Here is a 16,329-nt window from a genome sequence, read left to right on the forward strand (position 1 = left end):
AAAAAAAAAAAAAAAAAAAAAAAAATCAATAGTTTTTCTACATACCAGTAGTGAACTAGCTGAGAAAGAAATCAGAAAGCCAATTCATTCATAGTAGCTTTAAAAAATATCTAGAGATCAATCTAACCAAGGAGGTGAGAAGCCTCTACAATGAAAAATACAGAGCACTGAAGAAAGAAACTGAAGCAGGCACTAGAAGGCGAAGACACCCTATGCTCATGGGTCTGCAGAATATTGTTAACATGGCCATGTTACTGAAAGCAATCTACAGATCCAATGCAATTCATATCAAATTTTCAATGATATTTTTCACAGAACTGAAAAAAAAATCCTAACATTCAAGGGAAACACAAAAGGCCCAGAATAGCCAAAGCAATCTGAAGCAATAAGAGCCAGACTGGAGGCATCATAACATCCAATTCCAAATTATACCACAAAGCCACAGTAACAAAAATAGCATGGCATAAAAACAGACCTATGGGCCAGGGATCTAGCTCAAGGCTCTGCCGCCTGCCTCACAAGGGCAAGGGCCCGAGTTCAAGTCTAGTACCCAACAAACAAAACAACAGACCCATAGATCAACAGAATAGAATGGAGGATACAGAAACAAACCCATGCAATTACAGCTATCTGATTCTTGACAAAGACCCCAAAATATATATGGAGAAAAGACAGCATTCCTAAAAAATGATCCAGGGAAAACTGAGCATCTATATGTGGATGATTGAAGACAGACCTCTATTTCTCACTCTGTTAAAAAAAAATCAGTTCAAGACACAGCTATACGAAATGAAACTTTGAAACTTCTATAAGAAGACAGAGCCACTTACTTGCACACAGCCACAGGCAAAGACTTCCTGAATAGCACTCCAACAGCAGAGGACATAATAGCGGGAATCGATAAATGACACTACATCAAATTAAAAGGTGTCTGCATACAAGGTCAACAACCAACAGAGTGAAGAGATAGCTTACAGAATGGAGGAGAGTCTTCTTCAGCTACCCTTACAACAGAGGACTGATATCTAGACCATATATAACTAAAAACTTAGCACCCCAAAAAGTCCAATAGCCTAATCAAGAAGTAGATGAATGGATTAAAAAGACATTTCTCAAAATAAAAGAAAAAGTGGCAGATGAGCATATGACAAAATATTCAACATCTTAAGCCATTAGGGAAATGTGAATCAAAACTTCACTGAGATTCCATTTCACGCCAATCAGAACGACTGTCATCAAGAATACAGAAAGCAACAAATACTGGCAAAGGACTGGGGATCTAGCTCAGTGGTTCCAGTGCCTGCCTCTCAAGTGTAAGGGCCCGAGTTCAATCCCTGGTACCAATAAATAAACAAATACATACATACATGCATATTGGCAAGGCTGGGTGGGGGATCCTCCTACACTCTGCTAGTGCCAAGGTAAATCAGTACGGCCACTATGGGAATCAGTGTAGAAACTGAACATAGAACCACCCTATGACCCAGCTATTCCACACCTGGATATATACCAGAAGGAATTAAATTCACTATGGTATAGAGATACCTGCATGCCCATGTTTACTGCGGCACAATTCACAATAACCAAGACATGGAACCAGCCTCGGTGCCCATAAACAGATGAATGGATAAAGAAAATGTGGTATGTGTACATATTGGAGTATTATCTAGCTGTAGAGAAGAATGAAATCATTTCATTTGTAAGAAAACAGAAGGAACTGAAGACCATCACATTAAGTGAAATAAGCTAGATTCAGATAAGTAGAGGGGAGCCATGACCAACTCTGTGCTCACAGATTTGGCGCCCTGGCCACAGCTGCTGGACAACGCCAGACGTGCTTTGCATTTCATTTCCTCTCAGCATAGAGCAGCAGAGGCAGCAACTAACCTGATCACCGCCAAGGACTGAGTAGAGAAGGTAAGCTCAGAACGTCACAGCTCCAGGGAGAAACAAAAGACCAGGCCAGCAGCACTAGCCCTAAGAAAGACCCTTGGCTCATGAAAACTACAAAAACAGCAGAGGATTTTACTCCACAAATGACTTCTTTTGCATGGCAGGCTAGAGTCAGAGGAGAAATTCAGTGCAGAGCCCCTCCCCATATTTAAGAGGGTTTAATCAGGAGCCATTTGGGGAAGGGACTTAATGGTTTAAGGTTGAGCCACAGAACTTCAGGGTTTGAGTTACCCTACCACAGTGACTGAGTGAGCCAGCCACAAGAGACCACTGTGGAGACAGAGTGAGCCAGACATAGACCCTGTGAAAAGTTTCAGCTCAGCGTAGGAAGGACAAGGGACCTCATCCTCCACTGTGAGAAGCAAGACTCATTTAGTGTGACTTCCAGAGGTAGCTGCAGTCTAGCAGCCTAGCAGTCTGCTTGAGTCTGCCCCACTGCCTCTAGCACACATCAGTGGGCTGACTGTTCTCCCCACCCACCGATGCGAGCAAGGAGATGCTCAACCCGGAGAGCTGCTGGTCTGGGCACATGGACAGAGGAGCCTCTGGACCAGGAGGAGTACCTCACAAACCCACAGACCGCACAGCCACCCAAGGAGATCCTGACTCGCTAGATTCCAGGGCTGCATATCCTGGAAGGAAACCACTAAAAACTCAAAGAAACCATTAAAAACCAGAGAGAATTTTTTTACTCATTTTCCCCCCTTCATTGGTTTTTGGGGGGTTTAAGATTTCTTTCTCCATTTTTCTTTCTTCCTTTTCATCTTTTATTCCTTATTTTTTCATTTTTTCCTTTGTTTTGCTGTCTTTCTTCTTCTTTCACTTGTTTGCTCCATTCCGTTACTTTTAAATAAGTGTATTAATTCCCTTCTACTCCTTAATAGGACCCTTTGCCTCACTTTTTTCTCATCTTCCATTGCTTAATTTTTCAAATTTTACTTTTTTTCATTCTCCTGTTCCCCACACCTTCTGCCTTTTTTTTTTTTTTTGGTACCAGGGATTGAACTCCGGTCCTTGTGCTTGTGAGGCAGGTGGTAGCACCACTGAGCTAAATCCCATGCCTTCCATACCTTCTATCGTTACTAGTACAACCATTAATCTTTAATAATAGATAGTTAACTCTCTACTATTACTGCTGAATACTGTTCTGTTGTTAGTGGAGGCATACTTGGTAAACTTAGTAGATATTTACTGTATGTCAATATTGGTTTGTCTTGTTTATTCTACAATTATAGCTCTCTTTTCTATGGGTGAAGATGTATATAATTGTTTTTAAGGGTATGTCAATATCTAATTTGTCTTTTGTTTTTCCTCTCTCGTTGAGTTTACTGGTACATTCTAGGTATACAGTACAGTTACATTCATTACTGGGATCTTGTACCTTTACATGACAGGTCTTGGTTCTCATTTTTCCCCTTGTCCCTGCCCTCCCTTCACCCCCTCCTCCTCTCCCCATTTACAAACATTTCATTTCCACTTTTTCATTTTCTCGGATTTTTCTCTTTTCCCTTATCTTTCGCCTACCCCCCACCACTTTCCCTACACCTTTAGCCCCTTTCTTCCTATTTCACACTGTCAATTATATCATTATCCAATTTGTCTTTAATGTCACTGTTGTTGCTGATTTTTGTTGCTACTGCCAGGGTGGCATAGTTGTTGCTGTTGTTTCTTTCTGTATGCCAATATTGGGACTACCTTTGTGTAAGCAATAATACTATAGTCCATTCTCAGAGAACTGGGTGCCGGACCCAAAACACTGCAGCCTTCCCTCCCAAATTAACCAAGGTGATTAGATCTTGGGACAGAGGAAAAGGCCCACAGTTACCTATGCCCAGAGTGTGACACCAAAAAGCAGACATTAGAGGTCTCCATAATAGTAACAAAGTCTTTCCACTATAATCAATATACAAAACTCAGCACAAAACAAAGAACAATAGAAACATATGAAAACAAGGTAACAAAATGCCTCCCGAAATTCCTAATTCCTCCAAAGCTGACTAATAATGTGGCATTGAGGAGGAGAAATCAAAATCCGCACAGTTCAATTTTCAAAATGATAAAAGAGGAGATTAAAAAAACAGACCAATAAGGTGAGCAGCAAGCACAAAGATGTTACTAAACAGAAAACTGACTTAATAATGATAGGTGAGTTTACAGAAGACACCTATAAAAAGCTAGCTGAGCTAAACAAAATGATATAAACCTGAATACGCAGTTTCACAAAGCACTGGAATCCATGAAAAGGCACCAAACAGAAATTCAACAGATTAAAAATTCTACTTAAAATATGAGCAGCACTAGCCAACAACGTGAGGACACAGTATCAGAACTAGAAGACATGGCTGACGTCAGGGACAAATGACTCAGAGATACCTGAAATACCAATTTTATTTGTAAGAAGACCAATACAAGTGCTGAGATCCATGTGTGCCACCAGTGGTTCAAGCAAGCAGCACACTTGTCCCACTGTGGTACATGTAGATCTAAACACGTCTATCAGTCTTTTTATTAAAACAGTTAATAAGTGGAACAAATCCACTCAGTGGATTGAATCTGAATAATTATTACCCATTGTGTCTCCATCTTTTGGTTAAGATCAAGTAAATAATTACTTCCCAAATATAAATACCAATTAATATTATTTACACCAATTTTAAAATTATTACAATCAAATTTATTTCATTTAAAATTTATTTATATTTGTAAATAGTTTGTTCATAATTAATTTTCTAAACTTTAACATGGAAATCCTATAAGTATCCTATTGCTGGTGTATTATAAAATGTATTTACAACTGCTATACCACAAATCAGCTGTATTATAATTTTTTAACCATATTAATGTTTTCATTAGGGAACTATAATATGCTGACATTGAGGCTGCAAAATCAACACTTTTTTGCACTATTGTTATAAAGACGCCCTAAGGAGCAGCACAAACTGTCCAATGAGGCAGTCGTGCATATATCACCAGTGGTTCAAACCAGCAGGAACAATCAAATTCAAATCAAAGCTGCCCAGCATCAAGACACAAATTATGGTCCCATCATAAACATGTTAAAAACAGTAAGTGAGGCCAGGAATTTAGCTCAGTGGTACCACGTCTGCCTTGTAAGCACAAGGCCCTAAGTTTGATCCCCAATACCAAAAATAAAACAAAATAAAATAAAAATAAGAAAACAGATAAATGTATCCAAAAGCCGCTAGAAGACACAAAAAAGATTAATGTAAGATAAGAAGAATTACCAAAAAATTCAAAAGAAAGTACAAATGGCATAAAAATTGTATTTATAGAAATCACAGAGGAAAACTTTCCAAATATGGGGAAAGAATTTATCATACAGGTAAATGAGACATATGGAATCCCAACAGCCATGAGCACAAAAGAATTTCTCCACACATGTAGTCAAAATCCCAAAAGTCCAACAATGTAAAGACTGAATCTTACAATCTGTTACAGAAAAGCAACAAATCACATATAAAGGTAAATCCATTAGAATCATAGCAAACTTCTTAAAATAAACCTTAAAGGTCAGAAAAGCTCGGAGTATTTCAAGCCCAATTAAAAATAAACAAACAAAAAAAACCTCTAACCAAGACTGATATACACTGCAAAACTATCTTTCAAAATTGATGGAGAAATAAGGTCTATTCGTGACAATAAACATCTTAAGAAACTTATGAGCATCCAACCAAGAAATTTTCAATGATATTCTAGAAAGAGACAACGAAGCCAAAGAAGCCAAAAAGTCTAACAGAATAAATACATCAGACAGAGAGCAGTTAAGCAGAAGGGGACAAAAAGGGAATCAGAAACAGTAAAACAATATAATGACAGAAATAAGTCAGTATCTTTGAGTAATAACACTCAATATGAATGGACTGAACTTACCAATCAAAAGATAGGGGTTGGCAGAAAGAGTCAAGAAATAAAATCCAATGGTATGCTGTATATAAGAAATATATTTTAAAAATTCATTGACTAAAAATCAAAGGATGGAAAACAGTATTTCATGCATCAGGAATCTGAAAATAAATATGAACAGCTATCCTATTTTCAAACAAAGTATACTTTAAGCTGAAACTAATCAGAAGAGGCAAAGAAGTTCTCTATATATTGGTTAAGGAAATCAGGAAGAGCTAACAATTATAAACATATATTCACTGATTATCAACACACCCATTTGATTAAGTAAACAGTGCTAGACACAAGATCAGATAAACATCAACACAATCATAATGGGGGAACATCAAACCCGCATTATGAGAAATAGAAACATCAACTAGATAAAAATATCAACAAAGAAATATCAGAGTTGAACCAAACCTCTGAACAACTGGATTTAATAGATAGCTACAGAGCATTCCACCCAACAACAGAGTACACATTCTTCTCAGCAGCACATGGGACTTTCTCCATTCGACTACACACTAGCCTACAATGCATATTTAAGTAAAGCAAAAGTCTCAAAACTATCCCATGCATATTATCACATATCATACTGCAATGGAACTAGAAATCAATGGCCAAATAAACCACAGAAATTACATAAACACATGGAAATTCACCAATACACTCTCGAATAATCAATGAGTCACAGAAAAAACAAAGTAGGAAATGAGTTCCTAGAATCAAAAGATAATGCTAGTACAACATACCAAAAACTATGGGACACAATGAAAGAAGTCCTAATACGGAGTTTTATAACTGTGATTGCTCACATCACAAAAATGCAACAAGCCCAAATAACCTAATGATGCATGTCAAGATTGGAGAAAAACAAGAACAATCCATGGGCTGGGGATTTAGCTCAGTAGCACCGCTCTTGTCTTGCACAAGCACAAGGTCTTAAATTCTATCCCTGGTACAAAAATAACTTTTTTCATATATTATACATTTTGATCCTTATTTACACTTTCAGTTTCTCACATCAGAGAAACTATTTGGTATTTACATATGTGTCCTATTTATTTTGATAGGGAAAACTTGTATAATAGCAAAACCTATAAAGTGTTACAATGTGAAATGGCTTCTGCTGTCTCTAACAGCAGTTTGTTTTGTTTACTCAAAACTAATAGGCACGGAAGGCACTAACTGCTGAATGAGGCATTTGGTCTTACCTTGAGATAACAGTCAAGGTCTTGAGCTCCGATGAGACTGGAGCCACCTGATCGTAAAAGTGTCTAAGTGAAAGAACCCATTGCTAACATTTGTTCCCCTGACCCTGAACACCCCTTTCCTATGGACTAGGACAGATAACTAGGAAAATCTTAAAGTTAGACTCCCCAACTGCAAAGAACTGTTAAGTCTGCGTTGAAAAGATTAACTATCCTGTGACCGTGATTTGAACTGTGAGAATGAAAGGTAACCACCCAAATGAAGTCAAGGCTGTAAAACTCTATAAAAGGAGGAGTTGTAACCCAATGTGTTGATCCAGGCACGGCTTATGTGCGATCGACCCTTACCAATGAGTAAATTTATATTTTACTTCCATTCTGCTGTCTCTCTGTGTGTCACTTACTGATTCCTTCCGCAACAATTTCACTTAAAAGTATGACCTCAATGTGCATCTATTTAGCTATAAACGTCTCTAGTTTCCCAAACGTATAATAGATAATGTGAAATAGGAAGAAAAGGTCCAAAGGGGAAGAGGAAGTGGACGGGGTAGGAAAAGGAAAGAAGGGAAAGGAATAAATATGAGAAAAGTAAAAAATGGAAACAAAGTTTTTGTAAATAGGGAGGGGTGGAGGTGTGGGAGGGCAGGGGAAAAAAATAAGAATCAAGATATATCATAAAAGGTACAAATTCAAATGATCAATGTCATCGTATTATATACCTAAAATGTACCAATAAAATTAATGAATAAAAATCCAAAGCTACTATGAGGAAATTATAAAAAAGAAATAGAGAAAAAATCAATGAAATTGAAATTTTAAAAAACAATGCAAAGAATCAGTGAAAAGAAGAGTTGATTCTTTGGGGAAATGAACAAAACAGACAAACACTTAGCCAATCTTATAAAAACATGAAAGAAATCAGTACACTTACAAATGAAAAGGTGAAACTACAATGGACTCTGCTGAAAAGAAGAGGATTATTAGGAACTACTTTGAGAATCTATACTCTAATAAAATGGAAAATTCACCAAAACATTGGATTCCTGGATACATATAAACTACCAAAGTTGAACCAACAAAGTGAAAAATGCTGAATAAACCAGTAACATTCAATAAAATTGAAGCTGTAAATTAAAAAAAAAATGATTTTGTGGGTGTGATGCTCTGTGTGAAGTTCATCTGTTCAAGAGTTTGATTGAGTTCATCTGTCCAGTTTGTCTGTGTTTTCTATCTTATTGGAGTATAGGTCCTTATAGTAGGTATTGATGATCTTCTGGTTTTCTGCTGGGTCCCTTGTAATTTCACCCTTTCATTCATAATTGCATGGATTTGCATCCTTTCTTTCCTTTTTTTGATAAGGTTGGCTAAGGGTTTGTAAATTTTGTTTATTCTTTCGAAGAACCAACTCTTGGTTTCATTGATTTTTTTGTATCATTCTCTTAGTCTCCACTGCATTAATTTCTGCCCTGATCTTTATAATTTCCTCCCTTGTATGAGCTTTGAGTTTGACCTGCTCTTCTTTTTCTAGAAGTTTGAGGTTCAGCATCAGGTTGTGTAATTGAGCTCGATCTATTTTCCTACTATGAGTATTCACTGCTATGAATTTCCCTTGTAAAATTGCTTTGATTGTGTCCCATAGTATTGTCATTGTCATTTAATTGTAGGAACTGTCTGATTTCATCTTTAATTTCCTCTCTGACCCATTGGTTATTCAGAAGTATGTTGTTCAATTCCATGTGTTTATGAAATTCTTGCAGTTTCTTTTGCTATTGATCTCCAATTTCATTGCACTATGGTCTGATACTACACAGGGGATCATTCAGTTCCTTTGCTTTTACTTGAATCTGTCCTATGGGCAAATATGTGGTCTGTTCTGGAGATGACCTGTGTACAGCTGAAAAGAATGTGCAGTTTTGGAAACATCAGCCACAGCAATTAGAAAAGAGAAATAAATAAAAGGAATAAAGATAGGAAATGATGAAGTCAAACTGTCATTATCTGTATATGACATAATACTCTATTGAGAAGACCCCAAGAACTCCACCAAAAGTCTTCTAGACTTAATAACCAAATTCAATAGAATAGCTGGACATAAGGCCAACACACAAGAATCAATAGCCTTCCTGTACATGAAAAACAGACTCACTGAGAGAGAAATGGGACAAACAATTCCTTTCACAACAGCATCCCAAAAATTGAAATACCTAGGAGTCCACCTAATGAAAAAAATCAAAGACCTCTATTCTGAAAACTACAACACTCTGAAAAAAGAGATTGAAGAGGATATCAGAAAATGGAAAGCTGGGCTGGGGATGTAACTCAGTGGTTCTGCTGTCTGCCTCGCAAGCACAGGGACCCAAGTTCGATTCCCAGTACCAAAAACAAAAACAAACAAAAAAGAAAATGGAAAGACATTTATTGCTCCCGTGTAGGAAGAACCAAGATAGTGAAAATGGCCATACTTCCAAAACTGCTATATATATTCAATGCAATCCCAATTGAAATTCCAACAGCATACTTCACAGACTTGAGAAAAACAATCCAAAAATTCATTTGAAATAAGAAGAGACCTAGAATAGCAAAAGCAATTCTAGGCAATAAAGAGAAGGTATGGGGTATCAAAATCCCCCATTGAAACTATACTGCAAAGCTACCGTGATAAAAATGGTATGGTACCTAGCTGGGGATTTAGCTCAGTGGTTCTGCAAGTGCAAGGTTCCAAGTTCGATTCCGGGTACCAAAAACACAGAAAACAAAAAACAAAAAAACAAGCAAATAAAGCATGGTACTGGCAAAGAAACAAACCCAAGGACCAGTGGAACAGATTAGAAGATGCAGAAACAACTCCAGACACAGCCACCTCATCTTTAGCAAAGGAGCCAAACACCCTCACTGGAGGAAACATAGCTTCTTTAATAAATGGTGATGGAAAACTGGGTTTCAACTTGCCAAACATTAAAACTACACCTATATCTCTCACTATGCACTAAACAAAAATCAAAATTAAAGATCTAAATACTAAAACAAAAGCATTAAACCAACTGGAAAAGAAGTTAGATAGAACTCTTGAAGACAGTGGCATAGGAAAAGACTTCATGAACAAAACTTCAGTTGCATGTGAACTAGTACAAAGAATCAAAAATTGGGATCTCTTCTCCTTAAAAAGCTTTTGCACAGCAAGAGAAACGAACAGTGTAAAGAGACAATCCACATGTGGGAAAGATTTTTTACCAGCTGTTCCTCAGAAAAGGTCTACTATCTAGAATACATAAAGAACTTAAAAAAAAAAAAACAGACCTCCCAAATTTAAAGACTAAATCCAAAAATGGGCATTTGAAATGAACAGACATTTCTCAGACAAAGAAGTAGGAACAGCAAAATAAACACATGAAAAAATGTTCAACATCACTGGTCATTTGAGAGATACAATTTAAAATAACACTGAGATTTCACCTCACCCCCGAAAGAATGGCTGTTATCATGAAATCACAGAATAACAAATGCTGGCACGAAAGTTGGGGAAAAAGGAGCCCCGCTCCACTGCTGGTGGTGTAAGAGCCTGACTGAACCAGAGCGACTCTGTGTTGACCAGCAAATGACCTAGAGACTGTCACTCCCCCCATCCCTTATAGGATAACTAATGATTAATTGTGAGTTGTTAGGTAATTGTTTTGAAGTAGCTGGGAGGCTGGGTGGAGACTATAGTGAACACAGAGACTCAACATGGATTGCGCCACTCCTTGCATGCCTGTAATCTGAATGTTCTGAACATTATAATCTAAATTGTAAATGGAACAATGGATGAGCAATCTGCTGATCATTAGTATGTGACGGTCAAGTATGTGCCTGATAACCACTAGGTCAGAACAACTGATTCTTTGCCATTGTCCTCTTCCTGTAAGTTTTAAGTGTAAACCCCCCTTCAGCCCTATATAAAGTGGCCTCTGTTTCTGAGCTAGCCGCCTCTCTGAGCCACTTGGCTTGGGGAGTGCTGTCTGGCCAGACTAATAAAGGTCTATTTGCCAACTTGCCTGGTGTGTTCCTTCCTGGGTGACTCTCGCTGTCTGACTAGCTCCTGGAGCCTCGCTGAGCTTCTGAGCCCAGCATCGTGAAAGCCTCTTGGCTGTTCACGCTCCAGGAGTAAAAGTGAGACTTAAGTCTTACAGTGGGAGTGCAGACTGGTGCAACCTCTGCAGAAATCAGAATGGAGATGCCTCAAAGAGCTGGGGATACAGGTTCCATTTTACTAGGCTATTTCCCTGCTGGGTATCTTCCCAAAAGAATAAAAGAATCATACCACAGTGATATATGTGCACCCATGTTCACAGTGGCATAATTTGTAATAGCTAAAACTTGGAAACAACCCAATTGCAAATCAACTGGAGACTGGATAAAGAAAATGTGTTTTTATTTATAAAATTGAGTACTACTCAGGCATAAAGAATGAGAAATTGGTGACATTTATAGCTAAATGAACGAACATTGAGGTGATACTCAAGTGAAATAAATAAAGTGTAAATATTGAATAGTTTCTCTGGTGTAAGAAACTGAAAGTGTAAATAAGGATCAAAAGTATAATAGATAATGTGAAAGTCCAAGGGGAAAGGGGAAGTTGGAGGAGTAGAGAAAAGTAAAGGGAAAGGAATTAACATGAAAAAATGAAAACAAAGTCTTTGTAAATAGAGAGGGGTGGAGGAGTTGAAGGGAGGGCAGGGGAATGGGGAAAAAATAAGAATCAAGATATAAATCTCCAATGATGAATGTCATTATATTGTATACCTAAAATGTACCAATAAAATTTTAAAAAATAAATGTAATAAGTCACATAAACATAAGCAAGGACAAAAATCACCTGTTAATAGATGCAGAAAAAGCTTTTGACAAAATGCAACATCTAGCCCAGGGTGGTGGTGCACACCTATAATCCCAGCACTCAGGAGGCTGAGGCAGGAGGATCACTGTGAGTTCAAAACCAGTCTGGGCTACATAGGGAGTTTCAGGGCAATCTCAACTAGATAGTGAGACTCTGTCTCAAAAAACCAAAAGAAAAAAAAAAAAAGCCACATCATCATTCATGATAAAAAAAAAAAACCCTGAACCTTGAACAAAAGTGGTTATCTCAACTTAATAAAAGCCACTTAGGACAAACCTACTGTTGACATATTTAATTGGGAAAAGCTGGAAACTTTCTGTCTAAAATCAGAAAAAGGAGCAGGATGTCCACCATCACCACTCCAGTTCAATATAGTAATCAAAACATTAGCCAGAGCAAATAGGCCAGAGAAAGAAATAAAAGGGAAAAGAAGGAAATACAGGAAATACAGGAAAAGAAGTCAAATTATCATTATTTGCAGATGACATGATCCTCCACAGAGAAGAACAAAAAAATCCACCAAATTACTCCTAGAATTAATAAGCAAATTCAGAAATATATTAGGTTACAAAATCCATACACAAAAATCAATAGCATTTTTCTACATCAATAACAAACTTAATGAGAAAGAAATCAGAAAGACAATACCATTCAGAATAGCATCAAGAAAAATTAAAAACTTAGGAATTAACCTAAACAGGAAAGTTAAAGAACTCTGCAATGAAAACTACAGTTTCTGAAAAAGGAGATCAAAAGAGGACAACAGAAAAAGGAAAAGTATCCTTTTTCCTGGACAGGCAGAGCCAATATTATAAAAATGGCCATTCTTGCAAAACTGATATGAAGAATTAATGCAGGGTCAAGGATTTGGCTCAGTGGGTCCGGTGCCTGCCTTGCAACTACAAGGACCCAAGTTCAATCCCCGGTACCAAAAAAAAAAAAAAAAATTAATGCAATTCTAGTCAAAAAAACAAAAACCAAATGCCAAAACCTTATAGAGCTGGAGAAAACAATTCTAAACTTCACAGGAAACTAGAAGAGATGAAGAATAGAAAAAGCAATCCTGGGCAACAAGAGCAAAGTAGGAAGCAAAGCAATACCGGAGTTCATTATATTACAAAGCTACAGTGAATAAAAAGCATGATACTGGCCCACAGGCACGTAGATCAATGGAACAGAATAGCGGACTGAGAAGCAGGCCCATATACACTCAGCCATCAGGGCTGTAAAAAGGGGCCAGAAACATACACTGGAAGAAAGACAGCCTCTTTAGCAAATGGCATTGGAAAAGCTGTCTATCCACAAACAGAAGACTGAATCTAGACTCACATATCTTACAATGTACTAAACAAAAATCAAAAGGCATATGTTAAAACATAAACACTCTTCTGGAAGATAAAATAGGTACAACTCTTGAAAACATAGGTATATACAAGGACTTTAGAACAGAAATCCAATTACAGAAGAAATAACATCAAGAATCAACAGGCAGGATCATATTAAATTTAAAAGCTTCTGCAGAGCAAAGGAAACAGAGTAAAGAGCTTCCTACAGAATGGGAAAAAAAATTTTGGCCAGCCGGGTGTGGTGGTGCACACCTGTAATCCCAGCACTCACGAGGCTGAGGCAGGAGGATCACTGTGAGTTCAAGACCAGCCTGGGCTACACAGTGAGTTCCATCGCAGTCTCAACTACATAATGAGACCTTGTCTTAAAACAAACAAAACAAACAAAACAAAATTTGGCCAGCTATTATTTGGACTGAGTATTAATATCTAGAATATATGAAAATTCAAAAATTTTAGGCCCTCCAAAATAAAGGACTCAATCAAAAAATGGGCAATCAAAATGAATAATACTTCTTAGAAGTACCAATGGACAATAAATACATGAAAAACATTCAATATCTCAGGCCATTAGAGAAAAACAAATTGAAACAACACTGATATTCCATCATACGCCAGAAAGAATGGCTATTATCAAGAAATCAAATAATAACAACAAAAAAAGAAATCAAGTAACAAGTGAAGAGGATACAGGGAAAAATTAATCTTTCTATATTGTTGGTAGAAATGTAAACTAGTACAACCTTATGGAAATGAGTAAGGAGACTCCTTAAAACACTAAAAAATAGAAATTCAATCAAGCTATTCTCCTTTGAGGTATCTTCCCAAACAGTTAAAGACATCAATTTACACTAATATACACACATCCGTGTTTATAACAGCATAATTCATAATCGCTAAATCTTGGACGTGTCCTATATTCCATCAACAGATAAACAAAGTGTGGTATTTATATACAGTGGAGCACTACTATGCTATAAAGCAGGTTAAACTTGAGTCACTTGTAGAAAAAATATTTGCACTTGAGATTATAATGTTAAGGGAAATAAATCAGAGGCTTAAATATTGCATGATTTTTTTATATGAGAAACTCAATATAAATAAATAGCAAAATAAAAGACATACAATAGGAAATAGGGAGACAGATCTTTTATACAAGGGAAGGGGAACAAGAGGTGAAAAGGGGGAGAGAAAGTAGGGAAGGGAAAGGGGATGAAAAAAAGAATTGAGATACGCTTTTGAAATGTACCAAATCCTCACAAGGAATGTAATCACGCCCTGCACACAGGTACTAATAAAAATTAAAAAATAAGTAGAAGGGAGACTATTATTAGACAAAAAGAGGAGAATAAGGGGGGAGGAGTGAGAAGAGAGATGGGGAGAAGAATATGGTCTAAATACAATATATGCATATGTGAAACGGCCACATTGAAACCCAGGATTCTGGAAAACTAGTAAGCACTAATAAAGTATATATTTTTAAAAGTCACAACCATCAAAACAAAACAAAAAAAAACAGGACAAGAGATGTAGCTCAGGCCCTGGGTTCAACCCTCACTCAGGAACTTAATTCTTTCCATGATTCTGGTCACAAATTAAGTTAGATGAGAATCATACAACATTTAACGGTTAGGTTTGATATTGAGTTTATGAAGAAATTTGATTTAGTTCTTGTCCAATTCAGTGAACCAAGGTACCATTGTACCAAACAACTGGGTGCTAGACCAAACAGGGAACAACAGCAACCTTTCATCACTCATAAAGGGAAGAGTCAGGATCTTGGGATAGACACAAAAGCAAAAAACTAGCTATACCCAGAAGACATTTCTGAAAATCAGTCATTTCCAAAAGAGGACTTAATACCAGTAACAAAGCTACTTAACATAAGCAATTTATAAGCTTCAATGCAGAAAACAAATTTTTAAAAAGAAAATGAAAAAAATATGGAAGCAAGACGCAACCTATACTCCCTAACTCACCCAAGGCAAATCAAGGAGGCACTAAGGTGGAAGAAAAAAAACAAAAAAACTCCAAGATTAATTTTATGAAATAGGGGCAGCAGAAGTAACAAAACAAATCAATAAGTATCTTGACAAAAACAAAACAGATAAATAAAGAAATGATGATCACAATGAAGGAAATAATTAGTGAATCTACAGTAGATACAGATTAAAAAATAGAAGAACTGGGCCGGGGATTTAGCTCAGCGGTTCGGTGGCCTGCCTTGCAAGTGCAAGGACCCGAGTTCAATCCCCGGTACCAAAAAAAAAAAAAAAAAAAAAACTTACCATAGACACAGAAACCATGAATGCCCAACATAAAAAAGAACTGGATTCCACAAAACAGATTCAAATAAAAATCCAAGAAATTAAAAATTCTACTGAAAGTATATGCAGCAGTCAGCCAATGTGAAGAGTATCAAATCTAGAAAACAGGGTTGTGGTTGGTGATCACCAATGAAAGACATCTGAAAAATCCCAAGCGATCACAAAAAAATCACTCCAATAGTGGGCAGATGATGCAAAGAAGACTAATATAAGATGAAAAATCAGAAGATTACATAAAGGACATAAAAAACTGATCATAGAAATAAAAACAGAAACCTTTCCAAACCTGGAAAAAGAATTCAAGATACAAATAAGTAAGCACTCCAATTATCCATGATCAGAAAATCACACCAAGGCATAAAGAGTGAAGATTCCAGAAATTCAACACAAGAATAGACTATTAAAAGCTGTTAGAGAAAAGAAACAAATCATCTATAAAGAAAACCCATCAGAATCAGAGCAGACTCTTCAATACAAACCCTTAAGTCAAGAAGAACATGGAATGAAGTATTTCAAGCCCAAAAAGAAACTAAGATTGACCTACCCCCAAAATTTATGCTTAAAAATTGATGGAGAGCCAGGAGTAGTGGCGCACGCCTATAATCCCAACACTCAGGAGGCTGAGGCAGGAGAATCGCTGTGAGTTCAAGACCAGACTGGGCTACATAGTGAGTTCCAGGTCAGTCTCAACTACATAGTGAGACCCTGTATCA

General features: G+C 37.0%; 1 protein-coding gene across 5 annotated transcripts in view; it reads right to left on the reverse strand.

Moving 5' to 3' along the window:
• Kif27 (kinesin family member 27) overlaps positions 1-16,329 on the reverse strand; it is a 147,953-nt gene that overhangs the window by 39,468 nt on the left and 92,156 nt on the right. The gene's annotated exons all lie outside the window — the stretch shown is intronic.

The sequence above is a fragment of the Fukomys damarensis genome, unplaced genomic scaffold (assembly GCF_012274545.1).
Source record: "Fukomys damarensis isolate Sample0158 unplaced genomic scaffold, DMR_v1.0_HiC HiC_scaffold_4, whole genome shotgun sequence".
Taxonomy (NCBI): domain Eukaryota; kingdom Metazoa; phylum Chordata; class Mammalia; order Rodentia; family Bathyergidae; genus Fukomys; species Fukomys damarensis.